Source organism: Streptopelia decaocto (assembly GCF_964273445.1).
Source record: "Streptopelia decaocto genome assembly, chromosome: 5".
Lineage (NCBI taxonomy): Eukaryota > Metazoa > Chordata > Aves > Columbiformes > Columbidae > Streptopelia > Streptopelia decaocto.
This window is the reverse complement of record NC_138659.1, coordinates 27,167,613-27,183,033: the sequence shown is the minus strand read 5'-3', so window position 1 is coordinate 27,183,033 and position 15,421 is coordinate 27,167,613.

The following is a 15,421-nucleotide window of genomic DNA, read 5'->3' as shown; positions in this document are numbered from 1 at the left end:
CCAAATCACATTTGATAAATAAGTTGCTTGATAATGTTATTTCTCTGGTGCTTTTCAAATTGTAATAAATATCTACTTTTCATTGTTTTACGAGCTGTGGTCAAGCAACACCTACTTGTTGCAGTGAAAACTGCTAGTGACACAGAGCAGTGAGCAGTGGGATGGTAGGGCACTACTCAGATAAGACAAGGTAAAAGTCACTCATCTTCTCCACCTTTTCATGGCAGACACCAGCCTAACCTGATCTGTCTGAACTCTTACATCTTGCCCACAACTGTGCATGTGTGACCTCAGTGTACAGGAACAGCAAGAAACCCTCACTGGAGACGCCGCTGGTGAGGTTCACCTGGTGCATCAGAGGGCAGCTGGACCTGGGACACAACCTGTATTTCTTGTGGGAGGTGCTCACCCACAGCACTTGGGTCACAGGGTGCCATAGCAAAGAGTCTCCGTCTACCATCTGTCACAACAGTGTCGTCACAGCTCCACTCCCCACTTGACTTTAAGTGCTGGTTGTTCTTCTTAATTATTTGATCAATTAAATGCTGCGATAAAGCTTCACCAGACTACTTAGAATGTTCCTCTTTCATTATACCCAAGACTGGTGGCCTTCATTTTAGCTGATACTGAATGGGTGCAAACAACAGTGGGAAGATGGCAACAGGGGTACCACACAACATTACGAGCACCTCAGTAGCCAGGTTGTGCACACACTCCTGTCAGTGGTGTAGCAATAAACCAGTTGCAGTTCTGGTTCTCTCATTTTTTGGCTGTAAACAGTTTAAATTCAGTTTGGTTTTCGTTATGTAACTTCCATATTTGCATGTCCTGGTATTTCTACTACACATATTATGAAATATGGGCAGACTGTTCTGTTTCCCAAAAGACACTGATATTCAACAAGATAAACCATACAGATTTTTAAAGGTTTTGTAACTCTCAGGCTTCTTGTGCAAAAGCAAGACCATTTGCCACTTCCTCAGCCACATATGCCCCCCAGCATGCACTGTGATCAATCGTTGGTGTGAAATATTTATTTCTGCATGTTTTATGTATATATTCACAAAAGTTTTAATTTGAAAATGTGCTGTTCTTTCCCAAAATGCCAAACTCTCAACAGATTCCTGCCTGTCCCAGGGACTCTGTACTGCCTTTGCTGCCCACTGTGACTCTCGACCAACAGACCTTCTCCTGAGGAAAGGACCTTCTGGTGCTGCCCCCTCTGTGATTTCAGGGGGACCCGATCTGCAAAGCTGAGAGTGCAGAAGGACAGAAGTCTCAGAAGACCCCAGCATGGAGAGGGGAGAAAGCTGGTCTCTCTTCTGGAAACCCAGAGCCTCTTTTCCTTGGTACACAGGTATGGCTATTCTGACCCCTGGGCTCTGTTCCACTTAGACTAAATGAGAACATTTATTATACACGAAAATTGTTTGCCAAGGGAGTAGGAGGGGCCCAAAGCAGACATTATTAATCCACTAAACATTACTGTGCTGCAGCCAAATTTGTAACAAACACAATAGCAGGGATCTTTGTTTGGTACAAACTGCCTTGTAATCATTTCCACAAGCCGAGGCTGGGTCCCAGCTTGCCTGACAAGCTCACCAGGGGCGGGAAATGCAAATATAGCCTCCCCAAATATACACCTCCCGCTCACTCACCGCCAGGATGTCTCCTACCCTCACCACAGCCACGGCCAGCCCCAAACAAGGGCACAGCTCTGCTCCCTGTCACTGCGCCAGAAAATCTGATGGTTTTTCTGTAAACCCCTGTATCCCTGTGGATGCTTCTATACCACGAGGAACTGTGAATCATTAGGGTAGTGGTTTGCTATGTAGGAAGAGACTCAACACAAGAGGTCAAAGGATTAGACATTAGCCTCGCTAGGAGAGGAAAAAAAAAAAAACAAAGGCATAAAAAATTAAACCATATGAAGCTAAATTCCAGCTGGGCGATTGCAGTCCTGGGAAACAGGCATGGGCATTGCAGCCCGAGCCCACTTCAGAGCGCAGCCTTGCTGGTGGGATTGCTTCTGGTGTCTCCACAAGGAGCGACAATATACTGAGCCCAGTGTGTTGGAGAATTTGTCAAGGACACCCGGGGCTCCATGCCAGAGTCTGCCAGCAAGCCAAGGGAACCTTTGGGAGAAATTGTTCTGACTGGGCTGGGAACCTCCCTTTGTCCAAGGTGTGCTCACCTCTACTTACCATGGAGGTTCACAGGCATATTCCTGAACCACAGCTAAGGCTGTTTCAAAGTGTGCTAGATTGTGCTTTTTAAAAATACAGAAGTCCTGCAAATCTCGGAGATTTTGATGGTTTCACTGTCAGTAATGCCCCTTCATCCAACTATCCTGGCAAACCACACTTGCTGATCCCCTGTTGGCACATTTGTGTAGTTTTCTGCTCTCAAAACTGGAAGTTTCCAGTAAACACATCTAGTGTAAGCACCTGCATCAAACAGGGCTTCTGTGGCTTGCCTGCAGTCTGAAGGGAGAAGGCTTATTTTTGCAAAGACATATGGGCCTCTCTCATCCCTTTCTTAAGTATATATACTCCTGAGTCCTGACAGTAATAAAATGCTCAAGAACATTATTGTGACAATTTGTTTTAATATATCAAAGAATCCTTGGCGTTATTAGTATAGTCACATAATTATCCCCAGAGAAATTTCCACCCGCATGTTAACGCCCATACATTATTGTGTGAATCTCTTTTATACCTTTTTTTTTTCCATTTGTGGGAAAGATATGTCACTGGGTACTTAGTAATTGCTCCAGAACATAAGCTGCCTATGCCCTGGGTAAAATGTTCGGGAGACAGAGAAGTGCTGGCAGTGTCTTCTGAAAGCTCAGTGCAAGCCAAAGCCTAACTGTGCTCAGAACGTGATGTAAGAATATGATGCACCTCTTTTATTTCACAAGAGATTTCTTAAAAAGACAGGAATTTAAAAATGAGAATGGAGATGAATAGAAATTTATGCTCGGCAAAGTGTGGAAAGGAAGTCTTGTAGCAGGGAATAAATTCTTCATAATCCAAAGCAGAGAGCCTGACCTGAAATGTCAAGCTAGGACACCAACATCAGTGTTTTCTAGATACCCTGATACCCTGAGCAGCCTAGCTGTATCTGACACTTTCCAATTTAGCTTGGAGATTCCAGATTAAAGGCCTAATCTGCTGAATTTTCTCATAATCCTTCAGAATTTGGAATGAATACAGTAAAAGATGCTGCATATGAACTCAAAAATCAGTCATAGCACTTTCAGATCTTGGCCTCAGGAGCTAGCTCACAATATTGTTGTTGTTTTGTGGTTTTTTTTTAAGTTGGCCCCTTGTATGCTTATCTTTGTTTTTTAACTGATTTATCCCAGTATTAAGAGTATGCTATTCTTTGCATATCTGGTATGTTCATTTTACTCAAACTGCTAAGTACAAACCATCAGGGCTTGGAAAAATAGATCTTGTTTCTTATAAACAGCTGTGTTACCTTTTTACTCAAGTGATTTTTATTAATCCCCTTGATTTTATTTTTTTCAGTTGAGTTTGTTTGACATTTCTACACAAGATCTCTGGAGGTTATTCTCAATGTCCCATAAAAGAGACAGAAGTAAGGAACATTCTTCCCCTCCTTTGATCACTTTGCAGCGTAGGAACTGCAAACTGATATTCAAATACTCAGAGCTTTACCGGAACAGAGCACAGTATTTAATGCCGCCTGCTAGAGTGCTGGCAATTGCTACAAGTGGTTTACTGTAATATACTTGTACTAGCATTGCCTAACTTATTAATCATAGAAATTTTGCATGTAATTAGTCACACAGTTGTTCATCACAATACAATAACCCAAAAATCTGTCTTCACATGTATTAATGTCCACAAACATGTCACTTTACACCAGTAAATGATTTTTCCCATTATAATTCCAAAACCTACCAAAAGCTCACTAAAAATCCTATCATCAAGTGTTTTCTTTTTGTTTCTTACTTCTAATTTTCCAAAGTGTGACAGTATTTAGCTCCAAGTTTTTTTTGCATCTGTCTTTTTGTTTTTCAGGTTTCCTTTTTTTGGGCTAAGATTCTGCCAGTTAGAAGTCAGTATTTCTCTTGCTATAGTGCAGTTTTGTACTGATATGTGTATACTCAGCACCACTATCCACCACTTCATATTCAGGATTAGAAATTCCCAGCTCAGTACACATTTCAGGAATCGTTTCCTTCCCTGCTCTGGAAGCTGCTCCAGTTCACACTCCGACCTTGTGAATCCCAGGCGTTGTGCAAAGCAAATCTCCATCTTTTCCTCTCTTACTTTCTAACTACTCCAAATACTTATTTAGTGAAAGTCAAGACCAGAATGAGTGAACTGACAATTTTACATGGGAGGCTTTGCAAGGAAAGACCGTGGAAGAAATAGAGACAGTTCCTACAGTTGTGGTCCTAGTTACCCACCAACCTGCCCTCCTATTTACTGCCAAAAGTTGTGAAGAAGAGAAATGGGAGCAAAGAGAGCTTGCAGGAGAAATGGAGAAGAAAACCCTGAAGGGACAACATGACAACTGATGGTGAATGAGAGAAAAAGCAGGAGAAGAGCAGAAGGAGCATTAAGATGGGCAACACCAGGGAGGTCAGAGACCTGGAGTTTGGTGACACAGAACCATTAGGAGTTAACTATGCAGAAATCCAGTTAACAGGATGTTTCACCTACTATGATAGTTACTTAGCGTCTACCCATTTTACAGATACAACCTCCATAGGCTATGCCACAGAGAGAGAAAAATGAAAAGGTATAAACTGACGTGACTTAGCCAAGTATTAAAAACAAACCAAAAAACCCCAAACCAACACCCAAAGAGAAAGTGGCTTCCTGTCTCTTACCAAACCTACATGAGGTGGGGCAAGGCAAAGTCAAAAGCATTAAGTATGTAAAAGTAGGAGGAAGAAATTAATAAGCTAAACAGTTTGAACCACACATATTTGAACAACATGCTAAACCATTTTTTTTGAAGAAGGAAGCTAGTATTAAGATTTATAGCCAATCAAAAAATACAATGAAAACAAGAGATGCAAAATATCCAGAAGAGTAACTGCAGATCATATCATTATGGATTGTGACACTAAAGCTCCATTCATTCTTGTGGCATTGAGAGAACTGCAGGCAACAAAGTAAAGACAAATACAAAAGAACATAACCAGTGATAAGCAAACTGATGCTTTTGACACTTTGCTCTTGGGATTATTATTACAGATATCTCTACAACATATGGCCTTTTATTCTCAGGTAAAAATACAATTTAGTTCCGAAACTTTCCCAGTTTATATTTTTTTTTTGTTTCATCTCCGATCCTACTTCACTCTTCAGCACTTACTAAACCAACGAACCACCATCAGTCTAATATTGTTGTTTCTCACTGCACTGAGTCAAAATCAGCAAGCATTCCTAGATCTTACTTACTGTCACTTGGCTCATGGTGACCTGCTGTTTTGTCGCCTCCCAGTTGAGGATCCCACAGCAGAATGATGGCAGTTTGGAAACTGCAGCTCTATAAAAAGTGTCATCTTAACATCAGAGGAGGAGCTAGGCATAAGGGGTTGGCTTCATGAATGTAAATATTTAATAATTTATTTAGTAACATGGCTTTTATTTTTTCCCCAGGCAAAAGCTTTAATAAAGGAATAGGTCTACTGCAACAAAGGAAACAACAGGAAAAATAGAGACAAGGACACATCCTAACCCCATTAATATCAGTGGGGATTTGCCTTCATCTCCAGTTGGAACAGAACTTCAAAGACACAGCAATCACACATACAACCTGAAGGATAAAATATGAACCTTTAATGGTCAACGACACAAACTGTGTTTAGAGGATGGCAGTGTAGTCCTGACATGGTGGAAATGTCCCCAGCAGGAATTTCACATCCTGGCCTGACCGCAGCCTTGTCCCCAGTGCTGCCAGGGTGGCCATTGGGACAGATGGCACAGAGGCCACGTGCATGGGCGGTTTCCTTGGCAGAAGAACCTCTCTGAGGCAGGACCATGCAGGAGCTGGGCAGAGAGGATCCTCTTCTTGGTGAACACTGTCTCTCTTGCTGTTCATGGCTTTACTTCCAGTGCCTAAATCTGAAAGAAGTGATATCTCCACCTTTAGAGGGTTTTTTTGGGGTTATCGGTTTTGTTTGTTTGTTTGTTTTTTACATCTCAGCAACTGAAGATATCCTTCCAAAGTCTGCCAATGCAGACGGAAAGCTGTATCTCCTCAGTCCTGCCTTGTGTTGTTAGCACTGAGGAAGGTGAGTGGTGTGGATAGAAAGAATATTTTCTTCTCCAGGGAGATTCAAGATCTCCCTTAGGGACTAAGAACACATCCTGGGTGCCCTCGGCCTGCTAAACGCTGTGACAAAGCTAAGTGGGAAAGCCAAAATGAGGGAACTCATGTTCCCAAGCATCTCTGCGGGTCATGTTTTGGTACCGGCACCACATGGCAAAGTAGAAATTAAAAGAACAGAGGTACCATTCTTCTGTTAACAGCAGAACTAATTTCCTTCTCCTTTGGATGACTCCTTATGCATCTTCCATTCCTGGGATTGCATAAGACATGGTATCAAGTCACTGTATGATAATGTGCATAATGTACAGCCTGGAGAGGTTGTTACACTCTTGAGGGGTGAGTTCATCTGTCCCACAAACACGCAGCTTCTCATAGTCCTATTACAGCTCTGTAAGAAAAAGTCCCCCTCTGTCCTTCCTTATTCGTCACCAAAATAGGTCTGACAACACAGACCCTTTCAACTAAACCAAATTCCAAATAATGGTAGGTGTTCCAGGAAAACATCCCATGGGGGTGTGTATCCTAACTAAGGCCTCCTCATTAATTGCAAATTGGATTTCGTATGGGATCTGCACCACCAGCCCATTGGAGAAAAAAAAACAACAAATATTTTTCAGAAAAGTCCCTTTAAAATAAATATGTTTACCACTTGCTCATATGTCTGTGTACTATACAGCAATGATTTTCAATCCCTAGGTGTAGAGAGCTCTATGGACAACTTTTAAGAAAGCCACAAATATGATTACAAAATACATATTCAAGCACATTATCCATGCGTTAAATCTCTTAAGGAAGCCTGTACCTCTACTGGAAAACTATAGGGAAATTTCAAAACCTACGCTTTTTGCAAATCAGACCTATAGAGTATGTCAAAATACACAGTTGGGTTGGTTTTTTTGTTGTTTGTTTGTTTTGCTGTTGTTGAGGTTTGTTGGTTTGTTTGTTTGAGAGACAGCATTGCTCAGGATCCTGCAGGAACAGAGAACTTACTGTTTCAATATTTCTTTCACTAAAATACCGTATTTCTTTAATGCTAAATTTCTTTGGTTTCCAGTGTGCTCTTTTTTAACAATCAGTTTGTGTACAATCAATCTAAGAAATGAGGAATAAAGCATGTGGTTTGGCTGCTTTGAAAATCATATAATAAGGCTATTTGAGTTTATGGGCTTAGCTTGGCAGCCCAACTAAAATGCTTGTTAGCGAGACAGTGCAATAAAGCCGAAACACAGTATTGTAGACAAGAAACTAACCTTTATTTCATGGGTCCCATCTTCTCTGAGTATATGAGCCCAGTGCTTTGTGGGATTAAGCGACACTCTTAAACACAACACTATTGAGCGCAACATATTTGATTAGATTAGTTAAACCAATATGCTAAAGATGAAGTAAAACTGAGCAGCTTCATGGCCCTTAGCACGTGCACCATCAGGACAGCATCTTCCCTAAGCAAGGGCTAGCAGCTTTTGAAGTCAGTCTGGTGTAATTTAAATGTAGTGCTGTATAAAGCACGAGAATAAAACCAACTGAGTGGAAAAAAAAACAGAGGAGTTAAACTCTGGACAAATTTATGATTGCACTGCACAAATTAAAGCATATTTGTGCAAAGTATTCAGAAGAAGAGGACATAGGCATGGCTACTACAGTGTACCAAAGAGATTAAAACCCCCAAATCCCGTTGAAGTTGTGTTCTTGTTGTGTTTGAAGTAGCAATTAGAGTCTGGCGTCAAGTTTGAACGACAACTACTACTTTCTTCACACAGATTTTCTAAGCTTGTGAGACCAGTTTTCAAAAGCTCTCTAGCAAAGCTATTATGTTACCAGTATCACTCCATCAGAACAAAGTGTGAAAGGATGAACAGAAATATTAAGGGTGAGTCCTGGTTTTCCAGTGTCTTCTCAGGATTGAGCCTCAAAAATGAAAGTCAGCTTTTCTGACAGTAATCTCTTGTAATTACAGCTGAAAATGATGCAATTGTCAAATTCTCAACAGCCTTGGAAACTGGACTTGAAGCATTCAAAGTGAAAATAAAGGCATGAGCCTTCAAAACATTTCACACACAGACACTTTTTGCTGATATTCTCAATTAGAACTCATATTTCTGTCGTTAAAGAAAAAAGACATACTATTTTTTTCATTGTTGATACAGTTTCGGATCTGTTACAGGTTTTAATTTCTGTTTTGGATGCTCCCAGGAGGTTGTCAGTGCAGGTGCCCCTGACTCCACTGAGTCATCGGCTTCTATGCAGCTCAACCATTTCCCTCCACTGCAGGTATCAGATGCCACGGATTATCTTAACTCCAATTCTGTGGGTTTTTTTCTTCTTCAGGCTTATTAAGAAACAACTCTTGGACTGTACTTTTACCAGAACAGGTATTTGAATTCCTTTTACTCCCAACTTCCATAGAACCATGTCCCAGATGGCTTAACATTGAAAAGGATCCCATTAAGTCTTGTATATGGATGTATGAAGATACAACATATACAGAGAAACTTTAAACTGAAGAGCTCTTATACTGTAAAATAAAGCATTCAAAAGTGAGGAAATACAGAACTGCATTTGCCTGGGCAACTTTGGTTTGGCTGGTGTATGGCTAGCCTTTACAACTGGACCATCGTTCATCTAGTGTACAAAATCTACAGCTTTCTCAGATAAGGGGTAGATTTTTTGCTGTTTTTTAATCCTTTTTATTAAGTACATAGTCTTCTGATATTATTTATTGTTCATTAGCCAGCTCCTTCCCAGAACCTAATTCTGTTGTGGGAGTTTTACATGTTTAGCTCCCTGAAGTATTACAGTTCTCATGTTTGGTCTAGGATGTGTAGTAGTGGTACAAGTAAGATGTATGCCTATGGGTGGAGGGATAAAGAGTATTTACTATTAACAGACTCAAACCATTCATTTCCTTCCTTATGGTATACCATAGCAAGTTCTACTGCTCAACAAATTTTACGAGTTTAATATATTATTAGTCACAAGATTATCCTGCCTTCATGCTAAGCCTTTACAAAGATTTTCTTAAAACCCATTTAAATGCTTTTTACTCTAAGTAAGTAGTTTGGTTTCTGCCATGCAGTCCCCTGATGGTGCCATACATATGTAAAGGAGTTTTCCAGATCACAGTGAGTGGAAGCTTGGTTTGAGAATATACATGAACATCCAGCAGCATTGAACTTTAAGGTAGCAACTGCTAAAAAAACTTGGAAGCATAAGTATTTAAAGGCCAGATGGTTCAGGAAGCTAACAGGAGATTAGCTGGCGTCAAAATCTGGGACAACAAAAAGAGTGAAGAGGGTTATCTGCTGCAGTTTGCTTTTTGAAATGAAAAAAACTGAAACAGTTGATGAGGGCAAACATGAAGGGGACAGCACTTTTCAAAGAGTTTAGAACTGCAGAGAGTTGTGGAGTGCCTGCCTCTTCCTAGGGCAAGATAATACCTAGAACTACAGCAAGTAGCAGATTGATATCTCGCCTGAAAAAACAAAATTACCTTATTTACTTTCTGCCAACAGGCATAATAAACTGAAAGATCTTGAGCCCAAAGGAAAGGAAATAATTATGCCCCCAAATGTATGGACTGCTTCCTCCTGAGATGGTGTTAAGGACAGGCTGCTCTCCACAGAGCTGGAGGGGTGACCAGAGAAACAGCAGCACAGCCAATGCATGTGGTGATGTTGGCCCTTGTCAGGGTGCCCATTTGTTCCCAGGATTACCAAGCAAAATACAGCTAAAAGAATAAGTGAGAACTAAATTTAAAATCGAGCCTCAGACTGGATAAAAGCACAGAAAAGTATACATTTTGTTGTAAAAAAAAAAAAAAAAATCTAGAACAACATGCTCAACATGTATATACATACATATAAACATATATATACATGTATATATGTACAACATATAAATCCTCAACAGAGGTCTGTAAAGAGACTGCAATAATCTCAGCAGTATATTCTAGTTAAGTCTTTAAAAAGTAGAACAGAACTTGGTCTTGATAAATAACTTGTGTGCAGATTCTAGGGCAGTCTAGTCGGGATCTCCAGCAACACCATCTCTCCATCTTTCAACAATTCTGTGGTTGGCATCATATCAACATCATCAACCCTGCAGGTTGTGTAACAAGATCGTGATGCAGCCCTTAGGGATGAAGGTGGAGGTGCTGGTAGGATGACAAAGTCCTACCACCCACATGCAGTAAGAAATATTCGAGATTAGGTGAGGCTGCAGTCAAACATGAAACATTAAAAATACTGTTTATTAACAATCAGAGAACCAATTAAACTAAATGTATATTAACTATTTAATTAACAGATTAGAAAGCCTGAAGTGAGCTCTGTGATCTCCTAGTCTGACTTCCTGTGTAATGGAGAACAGATTTCCCGGAACTTGGTTCCTGTCTGAGCTAAATTCTGTCATTTTAAGGGGGAAACATCACATCTTGGTACAAATATCAACAGAAAAGTTAGCATAATTCTTGGTAAACCTCTCAATGGTTCACTATGGGTAACTATAAATTAAAATTGCAGGTCTTGAATTTTTGTCTGCTAGAGCTAAGCCATGTATTTTTAAATGGATTTTTACTGCATAGAAAGGTACGTAAAGTACCCCTATTAACGTTCTCTTTGATAAGCTAAATAGGTGGAACTCCTTGAGCCCCGCATTAGGAGACTATCCTAATCCTTTAATCATGTCTTATGTCTATTGTATGAAATCACTTCAATTTTTCATCACTCTTTTTGGATTCAAGACACAAACCCTATGGACAACATTCAATTTTGGCTTGTGCCAGACACAGAAGAAGTATAAACCTCTCTATTCTTTCTCAGCATTTACTTGCTTGGGCAATCAAGAGTTAGATTCCCTATTCTAGTCACCCTCTTGGAGAAGTAGGGATTGTAGTCTGTTAGTTTCCAACTCCTTTTCAGTGACTCTGATTCCGAGGAGAGGACTCCCTATGACATTTGCTGGGTCCTTGCACTTCTTTCTGGAATACAGGTTATGTGTATTTATCTGTATAAGCCAAAAATGTTTTCACACTAATTTTGCAGAAGAATAAGGCACAAAGGGACTTATCAGAAGTTACCATGAAGTATTTGTGAAGAAGGAAACTGAGGACAGGACAGATCTCCTGAATCCCATACTGGCACTAGAGCTGCGCATTGGTATTTGAAGTTGAATTGTCCAGATTCATTGTCAGCTGACAGATACAATCCTGCTGTCACACTGAATGTTGTAATTTCTTTTCAGATGCATTTAAAAGTTTGCCGGTGAAATAAAAGAATAGGGCTTGAATCATTTAGCCAAACCCTTTCTTGCCAAAGGTAACCATCTTGTACCTTCTCTCTCTTAAATAATCCCACACAAACTTAGGAAATAAAATACGTTCCCAAGAAGGAGGAAAACATGATCAAATTGGAAATATAGACAAAGGAAAATATTATCTTAGCTAATTCTTTCCTGTCATATTGTACGGTAACTTTTACTGAAATGTCGCTTTTGATTTTGTTCTCTGTCTCCTGCTGTAGGGAACAAAGAGAGCCTTTGGTGTCCGTCTGTGTTGGGTAGGGCACCAAACTTGCTGAACTGTGTAGACCAAGCAAAAGAGCTACTCTAATAAAAGGTCTAACTTAAGTCCAGATTTCATCCAAGAGTTTCATTTCTTCGTTCAGTCAAACTCTGTGCACCAGACAGGATTGGGTCCGACAAGCTTCTACTGTAAAATGCTATATTTCTGGCTGAAATCTAGGCCAGAGCGAGGGATCGTTCTTGGGAAGCTCTCTGGATTCCTGGAGGGCAAGGTGGGGCTCTGTACGTGGGAGGAAAACGCCAGTGATCTTCTGTTACTAGTAATTAGGTGCAGCTTGGTTTCATTAATAAGAGCTACATATGCATATTGGAAAAAAGAGTTTATCTGACACTGAGATTATTACATGTTGCCAGCTAAATGTCTTACAATGTTCATTACCTTTGTTATTTTGTGATTAGCACTTATAAACGCCTGAAAGCGTTTACCAACATGCAAGGAAAAAAAATGTTCTGCCAGTGAGAGTTTATAATGTAAAAGAGAAGGAAATCTTCTGGTAAATCTTCATATTATCCCACCAATCTGCATAATATTTTGGAACTACTTCTTGCATTAGCAGTTGTTTTTATTAGCTTTAGTCATTTTGCTTTTGATGTTGTTTATGATCACTACCAAATATAGAAATGTGCTTTCCAGAAAGTTATCCTGATGTGAACACCCAGCATGGACATATCAGTCTTAAAAATTTTGATATACCAACACAGGAAGAAAAGAGAATCTTATCAGGGGAAATGGATTTGGTAGCTTTAAATAAAAGAGCACTGCAACACTGCAACTCTAGTGATTATTCATCAAAATTTAGCAATACAAACAGAGAAAAACCCAAACCTGTAATGTAGCAAAAAATGTCTGTTTTAAAATCCATTCATTGCAGTCTCTACCCAGGTACTATCTGTATATTATGGCAGATACTCTAAAGTTCTTATAAAACTTTTTGAATATTGTTTGTTTGTTTATTTTCCCTCCATTTTGGTGTTTCATAGCATCACAAGTTTTCAGGAAAGAAGAAAGCACTGTGATTCTCTAGCCTGACCTTTCGCACGGTACAGGTGACTATTAGATCCAGTGATGCCTACATAATTTCTGGTGGAGCTGGAACAATTCCCTTGGAAAAAAATCCACTTGCATTTTTTGAAGATTTCAGGTGACAAGGAATATTTCACAAGCCTACCTATCTAAATTTTTTCCAAGGCTTAGTTAGTCTAAGGGGTTTGTTTGGTTTGGTTTTGGTTTTGAATCAAAAAAAGTCTCTTGGCTCAACTTTCAAACACTACGTCTTTTAAGATTTGTTTGCTAAACTAATGATTTCTATGCTTACAATTATTCTCTTACATAATTCCAGGTGAGTTAGCTCTTATGTAATTCATTGATGGGCTGAAGAGATTAAGATTTTTATGTGTCTTCTGTAAGAAGGGTTTCTAGATCACAAATCAACCACGTAGTTCTGTTTAACCAGTCTGTCAGTTTTTGTAATGATATGAGGCCAAGCCAGGTTGGCTCCACCAAGGAAATCCTTAATTGCTTTTCTGTATCACTACTGTTCACACTGCAGTCCTCATCAGATAACTGATCTATGTTTTTCTTTCCTGGAAATATTGGCCTGCACTTAACTATATTAAAATGCACATTGCTCAAGTTATCTCATCTTACCAAAGATTCTGGTAACACTGTGGAATAATCCCTTATCATGTCTGAATTCATAACTTATGTTTCTTATGCAAATATTATCTTACAAATTTGTAAACTAAGTGACGTGTCACTGGCCATTGATAAATATTTCTGACTTGTTAAGAATGCCAAGTAGAAAATGGTCCTAACTATTTTTTCCCAGTTTAAAATGTAAAGTATCTAGTAAGAGCTAGAGAGTAATATAGCCAGACACTGAAATGCATTAAACTAGAATAATATTTAAGCAACATACTTAATTGTTCATAACGTGTGTGTTGATACCATGGAGTCAAAAGTGATCTGCAAGGGAAAAAACAGTTTCACTTAAGGTGTTTCACTCTGTAACAAAATAGTTACCTTATTCCTAGAGTAGAGTAGAATAGAGTATTTTTAACAAAGAGAAAATTCTTAGATCTCAGTGGGCGACCTGCAAGAAGAAAAAGAAGTAAAATTATTTGCTGTACCAAGTTCTATTTATTATAGAGAAATTCTTCCACTAGAGTGCAAATACACCTTAATATAAAATAACAGGAAGTGAATAAATAAAATGAAAACACAAGGTAGCATATTCTGAAAAATATCTGGCTAGAAATGAGTGTTGGATGAATGCTGAAACTCTCTCTTCTTTAGCACGTGAAGGGATGTTTTACCAAGGTACCCCAAGCTGTTTGTAATTGCCACCAACAGAGATACCAGCATTACTTCTTACAAAGAGAACCCTCCTCCTGCCCCAAGAAACACCGGTTTTCCTACATACCCACAAACCTGCTGAAATGTTGCCATTTACTACTTTCCCTTCTACAGGAGAAATCTTTAGAAAGGATTGTGATCTCCAAAAGCAGCAAAATGAATTCAAAAAATACCAGATTGGAAACAGGAGATGCTTCTTCAGTACTTTGCCATGGGTAACTATTGGATAAACTTCTTAAAAAGTCTAAACCTATCAAATTGCCATTTTCTTGTTTCTAGAATTTCTATTTGGGGAAGTATTCCAGCTTTCTGCATGAGGGACTTGAAGTTCCAGCAAACTCTTTTTTCTTTTTGGCTTACATGCAATTAGTGCATTATCTAGCAGTTTTAATCTACTAACCAGAAGTGCTGACAGAGTTGTAGGAAATCAAACACCCAGTATTCATCAGGCTGATCTGCCAGGATTAAGATAATGGCCAGCTATGCCATCTTGATAGATCCTGTGGGAGTTAATTATTATAATGTTGGTTATAACTACCTGTTTAAGCTTGTGTTGACATCCGTATCTAAAACAGCTGTAAAATAGTTTTTTTAAACTCTAATGATCTTTAAAACTGGGCACTCGCAGCAGACTATGGAATTCCCGTAATTTTTAAGTAACACATTTGCAAGTTTTTTTTGCAAGAATACTACACAAAACACATTATTTTTCAGATGCTCTCCTTTGCTTCATTTTTTCCTTGGATTATGTACGTGTCACTCTCTCAGGCTTCCAAATGCTTGACTTACTTTTCCTTCTTACATGCATGCATGTACACGTTCTGAGGTGTTAGACACAAACCATTTAAACACGTCAGTAATCACTGCTCTTCACAGCGAATGGCAAGGGGGTTACACTGAGCTGAACTGCTGCAGTATGGAAGCGCCAGGGAACTGTGGGTCTGTCAGCCTCACCTCAGTCCCCAGGATGACTGTGGAGCAAATTGTCCTGGGAGACATTTCCAAGCACCTGAGGGACACAAAGGTGACTGAGAACAGCTGGTGTTACGTGGCGTTACCAAGGGCAAACCTTTGATGTGAAGGCTGGCTCAGTAGAGGAAGAAGAGCAGTGTGTGCTGTTGACCTTGGTTTTAGTGACGCCTCCAGTGTGACCTCCCATGGTACCCT